At 38.6% G+C, this 14,984-nt stretch overlaps 1 pseudogene; it reads left to right on the top strand.

Annotated features, from left to right (window-relative positions):
- Nucleotides 1-992: 992 nt before the first annotated feature.
- LOC101602829 lies at nt 993-2,688 on the top strand (annotated as a pseudogene).
- The last annotated feature ends 12,296 nt before the right edge of the window (nt 2,689-14,984 follow it).

Here is a 14,984-nt window from a genome sequence, read left to right as displayed (position 1 = left end):
CTGTGAAACCTGCAAAAAATGGACATACATGGAGCAGATCATACTCAGTGTACCCACATGAAGGAAACAAGATAAAGATGCAAAAATCCTAATATGTTTACAAAGTTATATTTATCCAGAGTTGAAAACAGAGCTCTGACATCCCAACTTTCAGACATTTTGCCTTTCTCCTTAACTCTCACTGTATGTTTCACATGCTATATATTGTTTATAAATTTGTGTTTACATAGGTATAATATGAATGATAATATACTAGTGTACATTTCATTGTAACATTCTTGAAGTCACGATCATAATTCCAACTTAACAAAACACTTTAAGGCTCACAATTACCCTGAAAAGTTGGCAATTAATTACAAGGAAGGAAAATGACCTCTCATGTCCCACATAACACTTTAACATGACTTATTAGAAATAGTTCTCCTGGAAGTCTAGTGAAAATAAGTAAGTGAATGTGGAACAAACTAGATTTCTGATGCAACATTTCTGTGGTCTAAGATTTTTTGTTTGTTTTGTTTTCGAGGTAGGGTCTCACTCTAGCTCAGGCTGACCTGGAATTCACTATGTAGTGTCAGGGTTGCCTTGAACTCATGGTTATCCTTCTACCTCTGCCTCCTAAGTGCTGGGATTAAAGGTGTGGGCCACCATGCCCAGCTGGTCTAAGATATATATTTTTTTTTCTGAATACTTTTCATACATATGTAATGTTTTTTTTTTTTTTCTTTTTTTGAGGCAGGGTCTCACTGTAGCTCAGGCTGACCTGGAACTCAGTGTGTAGCCTCAGGGTGGCCTCAAACTCATGGCAATCCTCCTACCTCTGCCTCCTTAGTGCTGGGATTAAAGGAATGTACCACCATGCCCAGCTTCTAATAGGCATTTTATTTTATTTTATTTTGACAGAGAGAGTGAGAGAGAGAGAGAGTGAGAATGGGCACGCCAGGGCCTCCAGCCACTGCACACAAACAACAGACACATGCGCCACCAGTGCATCTGGCTTATGTGGGACCTGGAGAATTGAACCATGGTCCTTAGGCTTCATAGGCATGCGTCTTAACCACTAAGTCATCTCTCTAGCCCTCCTTTTTTAAAATTATCAAACTTTCCCAGTTTCCCAACTCAAACTGGAACAGTCAATATAGACTAGTAATTGTATGTAAGGAGTCCAACTATATTCCTTTGCCAGTTTTACCTACATTTGGGATGCAAAAAAAGAAAACCTATGTTTTCAGAGAAAAAAAAGTTTATTCTTTTATTCTGTCCTATAATGCAAAGATAACAATTTTCATATGATCTATTAAGCCAAGGCTTGCTAGTCTGTGGCTATACATAAAAAAAAAAAAAATCTTGATGGCCTTTTAAGAATGCAAAGAATGTCTTTCTCTCATATCTCTGTCTATAGCCCTCTCCTAGTACCTAGCATAGTAAGCACTAAATGTACATTTGTTACAATGTTAATATAATATGCTGCTACATTTAAAATCCTATAAAAATTTATCCATCTTGTCTTATATCCAATTAATGTTCATTTTGCAGATCGTGAAAACTAGTAATAATCCATTATAATTTTATAAATTACATTTGTAAAAACAGGTTTGAAGTGTTTTTCTAAGTTCTGAAACAATAGAAAAAAGCCACAGAAAACAGTCATATTTATTGCAATTCTTCCAATATTACTCATTTTCCAAACTGCAAGGAAATGGTTCATGTTATAAAATGTGAATGATGGCCCTTGTGGTAAGTACAATGCTATGGTGCTGGAACTTCCGGGACCTAGTTTGGAAGATTTATTTCACTTGTGTGATAGGACATTTTCTCTGAAAGCAGTCCTCATGATAGCTATACAACTGATTTCTCGTATGGAATATGTACATTCAAAGAACTTGATATACAGAGATGTCAAACCGGAAAACTTCTTAATGGGTTGACCGGGAACTCATACCCAGCAAGTTATTCATATTATGGATTTTGGTTTGGCAAAGGAATATATTGATCCAGAGACAAAGAAACATGTACCAGACAGGGAGCACAAGAGCCTTACAGGAACAGCTAGGTATATGAGCATAAACGCACACTTAGGAAAAGAACAAAGTAGAAGAGATGATTTAGAAGCGTTAGGTCACATGTTCATGTACTTTCTGAGAGGCAGTCTTCCTTGGCAAGGCTTGAAGGCTGACCCATGAAAAGAAGGTATCAGAAAATTGGAGATACGAAGCGAGCTACACCAATAGAAGTGTTATGTGAAAAATTTCCAGAAATGGCAACATATCTTCGTTATGTAAGAAGGCTAGATTTTGTTTGAAAAGCCAGACTATGATTATCTAAGAAAACTTTTTACTGACTTGTTTGATCGTAAGGGATATATGTTTGATTATGAATATGACTGGATTGGCAAACAGTTGCCTATTCCAGTGGGTGCCATTCAGCAGGATCCTGCTCTGTCGTCAAACAGAGATGCACATCAGCACAGACATAAGGTGCAGCAGTCCAAAAACCAGGTTGTAAGTTCTACAAATGGAGAGTTAAACACAGATGACCCCACTGCAGGGCGTCCTAATGCCCCCATCACAGCCCCGACAGAAGTAGAGGTGATGGATGAAACCAAGTGCTGCTGTTTTTTTTCAAACGAAGGAAAAGGAAAACCATACAGCGTCACAAATGACTGGACATGGGAGGTCCATGGGCAGACACTGATGCGTCCATCTGCTGTCTGAGGAGTAGAATCGTCTCTGTACATTTTCAAGGACTCTTAGAATCAAAAAATGTCACACTTTCATACTTCATTTTGTTGTTGTCTTAATTTCATTTTTGTTCTAACTTTATGGAAGCTTTAAAGTTTTGTCAAAACATGAGTGCTTTGCCCATCAGTGAATGGAATGGACCAATGCAGTGCCATTGATGTGTACAGTTCTGTAGGATGGTTTTCAGAAGCGCTTCTGTTGTAGAAAGCAGTATCTTCAGTGTCAACTAATTCTGAACCTAATTTGATTTTTTTATGTCTTCCGTAAAAATATAATCAGATAAATTTCTTCCCAGTGGACTGTACAGCAGAGTAAAATGATTGCCCAGATACTGAAACCGATGCTTGAGAAGTTCCTGACCTGTGACACATGTGTCAGTTTCACCGAGACTGACGGTGCTGTCCTGGAGGAGTCACGTTAACGTTCGCCGTGAAGTCATGGCACGGCCACTGCCCAGCAGCACTGAGGAAAGGGCCATGTGGCTTTGGCAGCAGCTGGCGAGCGGAGCGATGGGACGTCCAGGAAACACGAGCTCGGCTGCTGCTGCACCACCGTGTGCAGCATGTGCTCAGCAGTGGGAAAAGCGCGTTTTTTTAAACAATGCAGATATTGGTATAATGTAACTTTATGCTTCCAGATAATAATGTATGTTAGAGAGCAAGAAATGAATACTTGGAAACTAATGTATGTTGGAGTTTAAAGAACTACACTAAGGAAAGGAAATAAATGTGAACCTTGTTGCAGTGTGTAAGGTTGAACCCTGAGAAAGTCCAACTGTAGCCTACTGCTGAATGGCCACATTCTTCCCTAAGCAGAAACCTTCCAGTGTGCAACGAAATGGTGTCTGTTTAGTGTGTTGGTCTGTGATTAAGAAAAGAAAAGGCTCCCAGCAATAAAACCTGGGCTGCTTATTGCCCTGTATACATCTTGTGTTCAACCTTGCAGGTTCTCTGGAATTTTCCTACTCCTTAGGGTAATTGTGATCATTGGAAAATGCTTTGTTGACGATGGTCAGGTGCTTTGCCTGCATAGTCGTTTGAAGTGCCTGCATATGAACAAAGTGACAGTTGTTTGAAAAGGAAGTCCATTCCGCTTTTCATTTATGCTCTGTGTAAGCCATGAAGACACAGATATGCTTTTGTTGTAGGCGGCTAGCCAGCGTTTTCAATAAGAGTCAAAGGTTTGGCTAGACACTAGAGGATCAGCCTCGTTCTCACTGTCGTTCGTGACTCGCCACTTCTTCATGCCGGCTCTCTGTCTATGTGTGCATCTCCAGGTATGCTTATTTTTTTTTTGTCTCAAAGTAACATTTAAAATATATATTAAAGCAAGTGAATCCACATTTTTTTTGCCTCATTATTGAATTTACAGGTATTTAATTGTACTTTGTAATTTATTTTTCTTATTAGCCAAAAGTTCAATGCCTTGTTTTTGTTTTCCTTTAATGAATTAGGCACCCACGTGAGTATCACAGATCAGGATATCGTTATCATTGTTGCTGTGAACTGTAGGCACTATTTTTTCTTGATTTTATTTATTTATTTATTTTTTATTTTTTTAATTTTTTTTTAAATTTTATTTATTTATTTGAGAGCGACAGACACAGAGAGAAAGACAGATAGAGGGAGAGAGAGAGAGAATGGGCGCGCCAGGGCTTCCAGCCTCTGCAAACGAACTCCAGACGCGTGCGCCCCCTTGTGCATCTGGCTAACGTGGGACCTGGGGAACCGAGCCTTGAACCGGGGTCCTTAGGCTTCACAGGGAAGCGCTTAACCGCTAAGCCATCTCTCCAGCCCTTTTTTCTTGATTTTAAAGACCTACACTCAGCCTGCAAAACATTTGCTGTATAATTTGGTCAACAGCTTCAATTCTATCTGTTTGAATACTGTCATGATGTCTAAACTACAGAGTTAAATACTGAGTTTTTAGTTTTGTATGCTTTGAGCAAGATAGATGGATGTTTTGGCCATTATAATGTGAAACCACTTCTTTCTTTACAGTATTTGACCAAATTTATGTGTCTGTGACATTTGTACATACATGTGATATCTGTATTTCTTATCATAAGCCTGTTTAATTTTATTCTCAGTAGGACTTTTTGCACTGTACACTGTTTATATGATCTGAACTCCTTATACATAAGAAGGTGTGTATATTAATCCAATTATGGACTTAAATATTTAAAAAATATAAATTCCCTTATTTGCTGCAAAGACCAGTGTGTAGGACCTTTGCTTTTTAGCAATATTTTTAAGTGCTCCATTTTAATGCCAGAGAGTAAGTCTTTGGTAACACAAACTGCTCAGTAATAGGTGATGCAGGTATGTTCAGGTTAAGCCAACATTGTTTTGCATTTTTATGCTTCTTTTTTGTCAACACTAATGAATTCAACATTGCCTGAATGTCTGAATACTGAAACATGTCCCTGTTTAAAAGTATGTAACTGAAAAAGAAATAAAAAATAAAGGTAGTTTTTAAAAAAATAAATAAATAAAAATAAAATGTGAATGATTTCTTTTAAAAAGCTCAGTCTTGTACACAAAGCACCAGTATTATATCTTATGATTTCAAAAGGCCATGTCCTCTTTGATTTGATCATATTTCTGTGAAGTAATTTCAATTCAAATGAACCTGGATTCAGTCAAGTGTCAAAGGACACTCAGGCCCAGATATGAAGAGTTAGTGTGTAGTCCACTAGAGAAGTACTTAGGGATCATAAGCCTTTATCACCACATAGATTTTATTTGAGGATCTTCAGTGTCTGTAACATGGAATTAGGTGTTAGGATGATTTATGGGAAATTCTTAAAGATACAGAACCCATTTCTAATTCAGCATTGGAAAAGGTGTGATGTTGTTGTGGGAAAAGTGATGGCTATGCAATATATGTAAAGAGTTCTGGTTGTAAATTTGTATGTAATTTCTGGTAACCATAGTTTAGCAGAAAATAGAAACACATTGTTATTGTAAATATTGCCCCAAGTGTCTATAGCTTGTGTGTATTGACCTGATAAAGATAACTATCTACTCAGAACAATTGTGGGCCATAAAATTCATCAGTTTTCTTAACTACTCTCCCTCTCAAAACAACATTTCTACAATTATATTTGGGGAAAACTCAATAGAAAGATCTGCAGGAAAAAAAAGTTATATATTGTAGCAGTTTTGCAAAATACTGCCTGTTGAGTGATCATCTTCGAATTTCACAATGAGCAGTACCTTAATAAGGCTTCTGAGAAGTCCTGCCCAAAGGACACTGGCTTGACTGTAGCATCGTAAAATTTCCAAGAAGTATTTTGTCATTCTTGGATAGTTCATTTATTAACATCCAGTAGATTTCAATTTTGAACACTTGAACTAGATACATCAATATGATTATGACTAATTGTAAAGTCATTATTTTATGTTGGTTCCATATTATACTCAGCTTACAAACTTGAAAGCAATTGTGTGTCATAGAGTAGTCTTTTTGCTATAATTCAAAGTCACCTTTGTACTTTTCACAATCATACCAGCCAAAATTTAACTATAGCAAACTATATAACCCTGGAGATCTTTGAAATGAGGGAATTTCTATGAGATGACCATGTTCAGAAACAACAGTATGAAGTAATAAGGTATTTAGTTTATTATTGTTATCTTATTCGATTTTTAAAAAATAGAGGTAAGCTACATTTTGAAAGAAAATGTTTGAAAATCATCATATATTAAATAAGAAAAATTGATAGTTCTGTTAGAAATTGGCATGTTTGACTTGCTGGTTCCTCACCTCTGCATATTATGCCTTAGTACAATTACATGACATATTTATCTTATACATAAGGTATATAGGCAGATTGTTATACTAAATTAATGTACTTTTCTGAAATTTCCATCAGGTTATTTTCATCCAACTGCTAGCATGGATTGAACAATTTATTGTTGTCTAACATGTATGTTTGTGTATATGTATATGCATATAAATAAATTTAAGACATATTTCTATACAGCCTATGCTAGCCTTTAACATCCAATAAAATCTTGTTGAATAGCTCAAACTAGCTTCAAACTTAAAATTCTCTTGTTTGAGACTCTCTGCATAACATTTGCTCTCTGCTCCTAGATACACAGGATTTACCCACAAGACCAACCTTGTGTGATATATATTTGGAGATAGCCATTTGTATTCATACTCAGCTGAGCAGAAAATGTGAATGAACTGAGAAGCTATAGAAACCACAGAAACATATGGAGGAGGCTGAAAAAAAATCTGCATTTTCTATGTTTCTGTTTATGTCACCATGGAAAACAGGTTTAGTTTTGCACAAGGCAAGAACAGAAGCATGGAAAAAGGAGAGAAACTCGCGACCCACAGTACATTCCAAGTGTATTTGAAGTTCCTTTTGGGAATATAACCTTGGATTTCTGTCTAACATTTTTGCTTTTAGGTTTTAACATTTTTGTGGGTCCAGCGTTGCACAAGTAAGACCACTGGCTCATGGAACGTGAGGCTAAGTTTTATTGGGTAAAAAATAAAAGAAAAAAGAAAAGTCTGATACACTAGGAATCTACTCCAGATTCTGAGTGAAGCCCTGAACTGTTTGTTCAGAGTGTCAGCTTTTATTGGAAATAACCACATGATGTTAGAAATAAACAGGATGGAAGTTAAACCCTAAATCACAATTTACATGTGACAGTTGCACAGCAGTCAGATCTGTCGGTCATTTACAGGAAGCACCACTTGGAAGGTACCAGATAGGCCTGTGACCAGCGTCCCCCTTATCTTAAGGAGTTTGCTCAACAATGCAGGTGCCAGGAAATGCCATTCATCCCAGCAGAGCCTCTTGTTTACCTGCTGTTAGCAGACCCTTCTCTTTATCTGCCATCAACAGAGCCTCCTGACTTCTATATTTCTCTAGGCTAGATATAAAGAAATGTAGAGAAATATAACATTTTGCTCTCTTTGCAGTTTTATTGAAAACTGATGATCATTTTGTGATAAAGAGAGCAAATATTGTTTTGATTGTGTTTTCCTTATTTGATTCAAAAGAATGTGATGCAGCTAATGTAGATCAAAGTCAGCTCTAAAAGAATGAAATTTTTTTTATCACCTCTCTTATAAAAGTGGTATGTGGGCTTGAATGAGGTAGTGAAACTCTTCATTATAATTGCTGGCTGTCAGGGAGTACCCCATAAATGTCAATTTTCTCTTTTTTGCCTCAAAAACTACAGTTAGTACCAAACGTAGAAGTAACAGATAAAGTAAATCTCGCATTTGCAGAATGTCTATCATATATTCATCTTAAATAAAAATCTCCATTATGGTCCCCTACTTTACAGTAAAAGTAGGTGAGCATCAGAGAGATGAAGAGGTATGCTTGGAGATGGCATGGGGGTCTTCCTATGATAGGCTCGGAGGCGGCATGGGGGTCTTCCTGCGGTGGCCTGTCTGTGTCGCCTGGTGTTCTGGGCAATGCTGCAGCTGGCATTCACATGTGCAAACTTGATTTCTACCCTTCTGGAAATAAGAATTCCAGGGTAGTAGTCAAGGATTGTATTCAGAATTCTGTCACTTAAAATCCAAGGAATTTCAGTTATTATCTCATTTAGTAATAAAAACAAAAACAAACAAAAAGTAACTCGAATGCCCTGTTTCTTTCTTGGGGGACAATCTGCCTCATGTGCTAAAGAGGTGTCATGAAGGCTTTGCAGAGCCAGACTGATGATAGTCTTTATGTGAGAGACCTAAGCACATCAGAGGGAATCTTGTTAACATATGGACCACAGCCAGGAGGTGCCAGCCCCTTCGCTCGCTGAAGGAGACACGGAGATGAAAAGGTTGGTTTTTGCCCTAGGAACGACCATCTTGTTTGGTCAAAGAGACAAATCACCAGGTTCTAGGCTTCTCTGTAATGATTATGGTACTTTGCATGAGCATAAAGAGCCAAGCAAGGAAGGAAACTCCATTTGTTGAACACCACGTGCTAAAGTGCTTTGTTCCATTGTCTTTATTATTATTTTTTGCTGCCTTGACTCTCTGGGAGGTGAGAGTTATTGTTTAGATGTGGAAACCAAAACTCAGAAAGGGAGAAACATTGACCAAAATCATAGAGGTAATAAACAGTTGAGCCAGGAGTTATTCAGGTTTATTTACTGCTAACTTGCTTAACACTCTTTACACTTACTGAAGGAACACTGCAAGCTTTATAATTGACCAGCCAGGCCAAAATGAGCCAATGGGTGCAATAGTGGCATGTCTGTCATGGTGGAAACCAACTGCCCTCCAATTGGCCTGGATAGCCATGACTACTATTGGTGATTTCTCTCCAGTCCAATTGGAAGGAACTCAGTAGCAGAGGCCAGTAAGTTAAAAAGGAGATATAAAGGGAAGAGAAAGGAAGTGAGGAGAGTCCTTAATAGGTTGGTATTGTATATATGTAATAGAAGAATAGATTAATGGGGGTAAAAAGGCCCAAAGTGAGGTCAGGGGAAGAGATTGAGTAAAAGAAAAAGGGAGGGCTAATCAAAATCTAAAAGGATACAAATAAATCACATGGAATCCTCTGATTTTGGATAATGGAGCACTCAGGAGCCATAGATCATTGTTAGAAAATTTTCAGTGTCTGGGATGAGATACTCCACTGAGTTGTTGCCCAGCGTGGTCCCTGATGCCCCCAAAACATTATAGGCCATTGCCGAGGCCCTTGGTTTCCCACCAGGAATAGATGGTAAGACCCTATTGTTGAAGACTCCACATACTTGGGCTACAAGGCCACTGAGAAGTCCTGCTGGAACTGAGCTAATAATCTCCTCCATTTAGACCAGCTGACAGAAAGCTGGAAGAAGCCATTCTACATGTAGTTCAATGGGAGAAAGAGATACCACCAGTGAAGATACTCAACAGTGGACACTGCAAGCTTTATAATTGGCCAGCCAGGCCAAATGAGCCAATGGATGCAATAGTGGCATGTCTGTCATGATGGAAACCAACTGCCCTCCAATTGGACTGGAGGCCCACTCCATTGGGGGGAATACACCCCTGATACTGAAAACCTACAACAGGGGTAGTCATGAGCCCTAGGGGTGTAATATCTGCTGCTGCCTGGCTAAATGTATATACTATGCTTATCAAACTGCCCAGTAAGCACTTCTCTTAATATTTATACCCTTATATTAATGCTACTCTCACTTTGGGTAGAGAATCTTCTCTTTTCAGATGGCAGTGACCTTGGGATGACTCAGAAGGTATCATAGTGCTGGAAAGCAGTGACTGGAGTACTGAGTAACATCTTGACCACACCTTCCAACGCTCAGGGTCCATTGCAGAAGAAGTGGCAGAAAGAATGTAAGAGCCAAAGGAAGAGTAGGAATCCTTACAACGCACTCCCTCCAGACATAAAGTGGTATGGATATCCATGAGCTCATAGTGCTTGACACTACCTACACAAGACCATCATAGGAGGAGGAAAAGATCATGATATCAAAATAAAAGAGAGACAGATTGAGATGGGGAGGGGATATGATGGAGTATGGAATTTCAAAGAGGAAAGTTGGGGGAGGGTGGGTATTACCATGGATATTTTTTATAATCATGGAAAAGGTTAATAAAAATTGAGAAAAAAAGAAAATTAACATTCTAAAAAAATAAAACATTTATAAGAGTATGGACCCTAATTGATATTCAAGTTGATGCTTTCTCGAGCTTCAGGTTTTTACAGAGATGATTTCCACAAACCATTGCCTGCTGTGATTAATGGGTATGTCCATTTCTTTATCTGTGACTTGATACTTTATACAACACTCTGCATGTTGCCTCTAAGGGAATAAGTCACGGAGGCTTCTCCAGGTCTAAGAGAACAGTAAGGAACCTGCAAAACCAGTTTTGAATATATGGGCACTGGATTTGGGATCATCCACAATAAGATTTTTCAAAAGAATCCAAGAATTTCCTCTCCTTTCCCCCTCAACCTAGTAGTTTTGACATTACTAGTACCATGTGTGGGACTGAAGTGAATATTAAACAGAGTAAGTATTTATTTAGAATATTCCTGTATATGTCCTATCCTTTTTAATGCATGCATTTAATTATTTAAAGTCCAGTTAGTATGTTAATGGTAAATTTAAACTTTAAGTGACTTTTATTTTCCTGGGCAAGTTTGCAAAGTGTTAATCAGATTTTTTTAAACACAGTTTTTGCTCATGTGGGTGTACTCACATTCAAAAGTATGAACCACAGTTAACTAGTGGCCTCAGATGTAGTGAAGCACTCACTTTTTATGACTTAGTTGAAATAAACTTAAGACATTGATCATTCTGTGTTTATGATTTGGGGATTTTGTGTTGGCATAACAAAACTGTTAAATGTTTGTTGATTACACTTAAGTGAATTTGTGTTCTGTTTTATGAGGGACCCAGTGCAAGTCACTAAATGTTGTCTAATAGTGACATCTGCATAAGACTTGTAATAGCTAAAGTTAATTGAGCTGAAAGGAATTGTTACCACTAAAATCTGTGTTTAAGCACAAAAAAAAAATTAAAAATTAAAAAAAAATTGTAAGTGAAGGGGTGTATGGGGGGGATGGGTACACCAGGGCCTCTTGTTGCTGCAAATGAACTCCAGATGCATGCACCACTTTGTGTATCTGGCTTTACATGGATATTGGGAAATCAAACCCAGGTTGCTAAATAAGCCTTTTTGGCAATCACCTTAACTGCTGAGGCATCTCTTCTGCCCTGTTAAAGTGATTTTTAAAGTACATAAACACAGACATGAGTACCTGAATGATCATCTTAGAAGTAAATGCTACTCCTTGATGGCCATACAGCATTTTAAATCTTACTGACCCAAGTACTAAGTTCTTTATTTTTCATACACTGATCATGAGTGAAAGAAGACAAGGGGATGGTATATTGTTAGTATAGCTATACCAATTAAAAGCCAAATAACTTGCCACAGAAACCAATGCCTTGCTACAGTTTAAGTAAAGACAAGGGACAGGGTGAAGAGAAAAAGCAATGGTCAGAACACAGGCAGCCTCTCCTCCCCGAGGAGTAAGTACCACATTCATATTTTCAGCACCAAGCTCTTTCCAGCCAAACACCTACTGTCGTGTGAATTATATTGATTTTGACTTTTATATCTAAGTTGTAAATTTATTTTGGTTCTATAATTGTGGAGTAACTATAAGTACATGCTTATAACTTCTGTCTTTATTAATACATATTTTGGTAAATAATAAAGTAACTCATCATCAAGAAAGGTGTTTAAAGTGTTCTTTCATTCCATGCTCTTAAGAATCTCTGTTATGCAATTCTCATTACATAGTCATTAAAAGCCATGTCTTAGAAGACTATTTTATGACATAGGGAAGCATTTTCATAATACTAACTTAAGGCAGTTACAAAAGGTGGTATAGTTTTTCCCATTTTTTAGCTACACACAGCCGGGCGTGGTGGCGTGGTGGCGCACGCCTTCAATCCCAGCACTTGGGAGGCAGAGGTAGGAGGATTGCCATGAGTTTGAGGCCAGCCTGAGACACCATAGTGAATTCCAGGTCAGTTTGGGCTAGAGTGAGACACTACCTCAATAAACAAACAAACAAAAAAAGAACAAGTAGACATAGAAAAACAGGAAATACATTAAAATGTTAATGCTTATGTTTTTATTGTAGGTTCTCTCAATATTTTTACTTGATATTATGTGATCCATGCTTAAAATAACTTCATTATAGAAATTAAAAGTGTTACTCCCAAATTCTATGTTTTATTATTATTTTTGAGATGGTATCTTGTTATGTTGCTCAGATTCGTCCAGTGGCCCTCCTATCTCAGCCTGGCAAGCAGCTAGACCACAAGGCTTATGTCACTGTGTCTGGCATTCAAAACCTCCATTTTTAGCCAGGCGTGGTGGCACACACTTTTAATCCCAGCACTTGGGAGGCAGAGGCATAAGAATTTCTGTGAGTTCCAGGCCAGTCTGGACCCTACTTCAAAACAAAATTAATTTTTAATAGTTCATCCTATGAAAGTGTCCCAACCCTGTTGTTAAAACAGTCATGCTTTCAGTTCAGGTCCAGCTCAAGTTGGTTCTTATTTAAGGAAATGTAAAATCAACCCTGAAGTAATATGTGTTTCGAACTGAATCAGTAACAAAGGACCGTGTGCCCTGTGGCAGGTACTGGCGTGGAGGGAAGCACAAGCCTGTGCTGAGTGGTACCGAGGCACAGCAGCAGCTCCATCACGTGATGATGAAGATTGCCAAAGGAGACCGAGCTGAGTCCTAAGAATGAATAAGGAATGAAGGTGGAAATATGAAATGGCAGGTTACTCTGCAAATGAAACTCACGTGTGGCTCCAGCACACTGAATCACTGATCTCATAGTACCAGCCCCTTTAGGTCTCCTACAACACCGGTTTTTGCTGCTCTTGTGACATTGTACTTTAAACTACTTCCAAAACAAGACTATAAGTTTTGAGAGGAATGTCACATGTAGGTTAGTTACTATTTGTTAACAACTATCTTCAGATAGACTGCGGTCAGTTAGTATCCCCCAAAAGTATGTTCTTTTAACCTATGCACAGATTTTTTTAGACAGTTACGTTAAAAGATCAAAGCAAACAACAGATTTATTGCTAGAATTCTCATAAGCACTGTATTATATGTAAATCTTAGCACTTTCTTCCCCTGTTCTTGCAAGCCAGCAGAGTTTAACTGGCATGTTTTCCCAAGGCAGGCTAAGGAAAGACACTGATTGTCTTTCTGAGGAACCTTCCACGTGAGCTGTGGTGTTAGCCACATGGATGTCTCATCCACGTGGTGAAACACTGAGCAGAGTGCCACATGGCAGACATATGTGGCCCGCACTGTGTGTGACAATGTAACTGAAAGTAGCATGAATGTCTAAGTGGGGAAGATGCACGGGACACAGGCCACAGCCACTCAAGGTAGACCTTTATGTACATGCTTAGGGTTTGCTGTTAGTAGCCCAGCAAAACAAACAAACAAAAAAAAGGACAATGAATCAATGTCATAATACTTGTAACATGTCTTCAAAACATCTGACACCATGTGAATGTCTTCATAAAATTTGATGCCATGTGAATCTGTATTCATTTTGCCATTTATTTTATATATTATTTAATTTATTTGTTTATTTTTATTTAATTATTTGAGAGCAACAGACAGATGGAGAAAGAGGCAGAGAGAGAGAGAGAGAGAGAGAGAGAGAGGGGAGAATGGGTACACCAGGGCCTCTAGCCACTGCAAACTAACTCCAGATGCATGCGCCACCTTGTGCATCTGGCTTACGTGGGTCCTGGGGAATCGAGCCTTAAACCATAGTCCTTAGGCTTCACAGGCAAGTGCTTAACTGCTAAGCTATTACTCCAGCCCTCATTTTGCCATTTATTTTTACATGATTAAGAACTTTCATAATTAATGATTGGGGAAATATTCTCTAGAAGTAAATGAAAATACAATGAAGCAGGACGTGGTGGTTCACACCTTCAATTCCAGCACTAAGGAGACAGAGGTAGGAGGATTGTTGCTAGTTCGAGGGCAGCCTGGAGCCACAAATTGGCTGTACATCAGCCTAGACTAGAGTGAGACCCTACCTTGAAGAGAAAAGAAGAAGAAAAAAGAAATACAATGACATATATGGGGGGGGGGTCAGGATTTTAAATGATAGCTCATGTTGACTAAAAATGTAAAAAGTAAGTATGTTGCCAACCTTTTACAGCCTGTAGTTGATTCCTATACAGAGCATAAGTCCCTAAAAGGGGGCTGGAGAGATAGCTTAATGGTTAAGTGCTTGCCTGTGAAGCCTAAGGACCCCAGTTCGAGGCTCGGTTCCCCAGGACTCACGTTAGCCAGATGCACAAAGGGGTGCTTGCATCTGGAGTTCGTTTGCAGTGGCTGGAAGCCTTGGCGTGCCCATCCTCTCTCTCTCTGCCTCTTTCTCTCTGTCACTCTCAAGAAAGAAAGATAGAAAGAAAGAAAGAAAGATCTGGATCAAGAAGTGTGCAAGATGAGTCTGGAAGATCTCATCATGCCAGACAGCAGGTGTCAAACACTAGTATCATAGATTGTGTGGTGTCCCGCCCAAGGATCTAGACGCCAACTTGGATGGAGTCACAAGGCTCAAGACTGTACAACAATCTTCAATAAGGAAAACAAGTACAACATATACAAACACATTGAATGTGTTTAAACATGTGAGCGCAAGCTGGTGATATGGCTCAGAAGTTAAAGGTGCTGGTTTGCAAAGCC

Source organism: Jaculus jaculus, chromosome 20 (assembly GCF_020740685.1).
Source record: "Jaculus jaculus isolate mJacJac1 chromosome 20, mJacJac1.mat.Y.cur, whole genome shotgun sequence".
Classification (NCBI taxonomy): domain Eukaryota; kingdom Metazoa; phylum Chordata; class Mammalia; order Rodentia; family Dipodidae; genus Jaculus; species Jaculus jaculus.
This window is presented reverse-complemented; position numbering and strand designations above follow the sequence as displayed.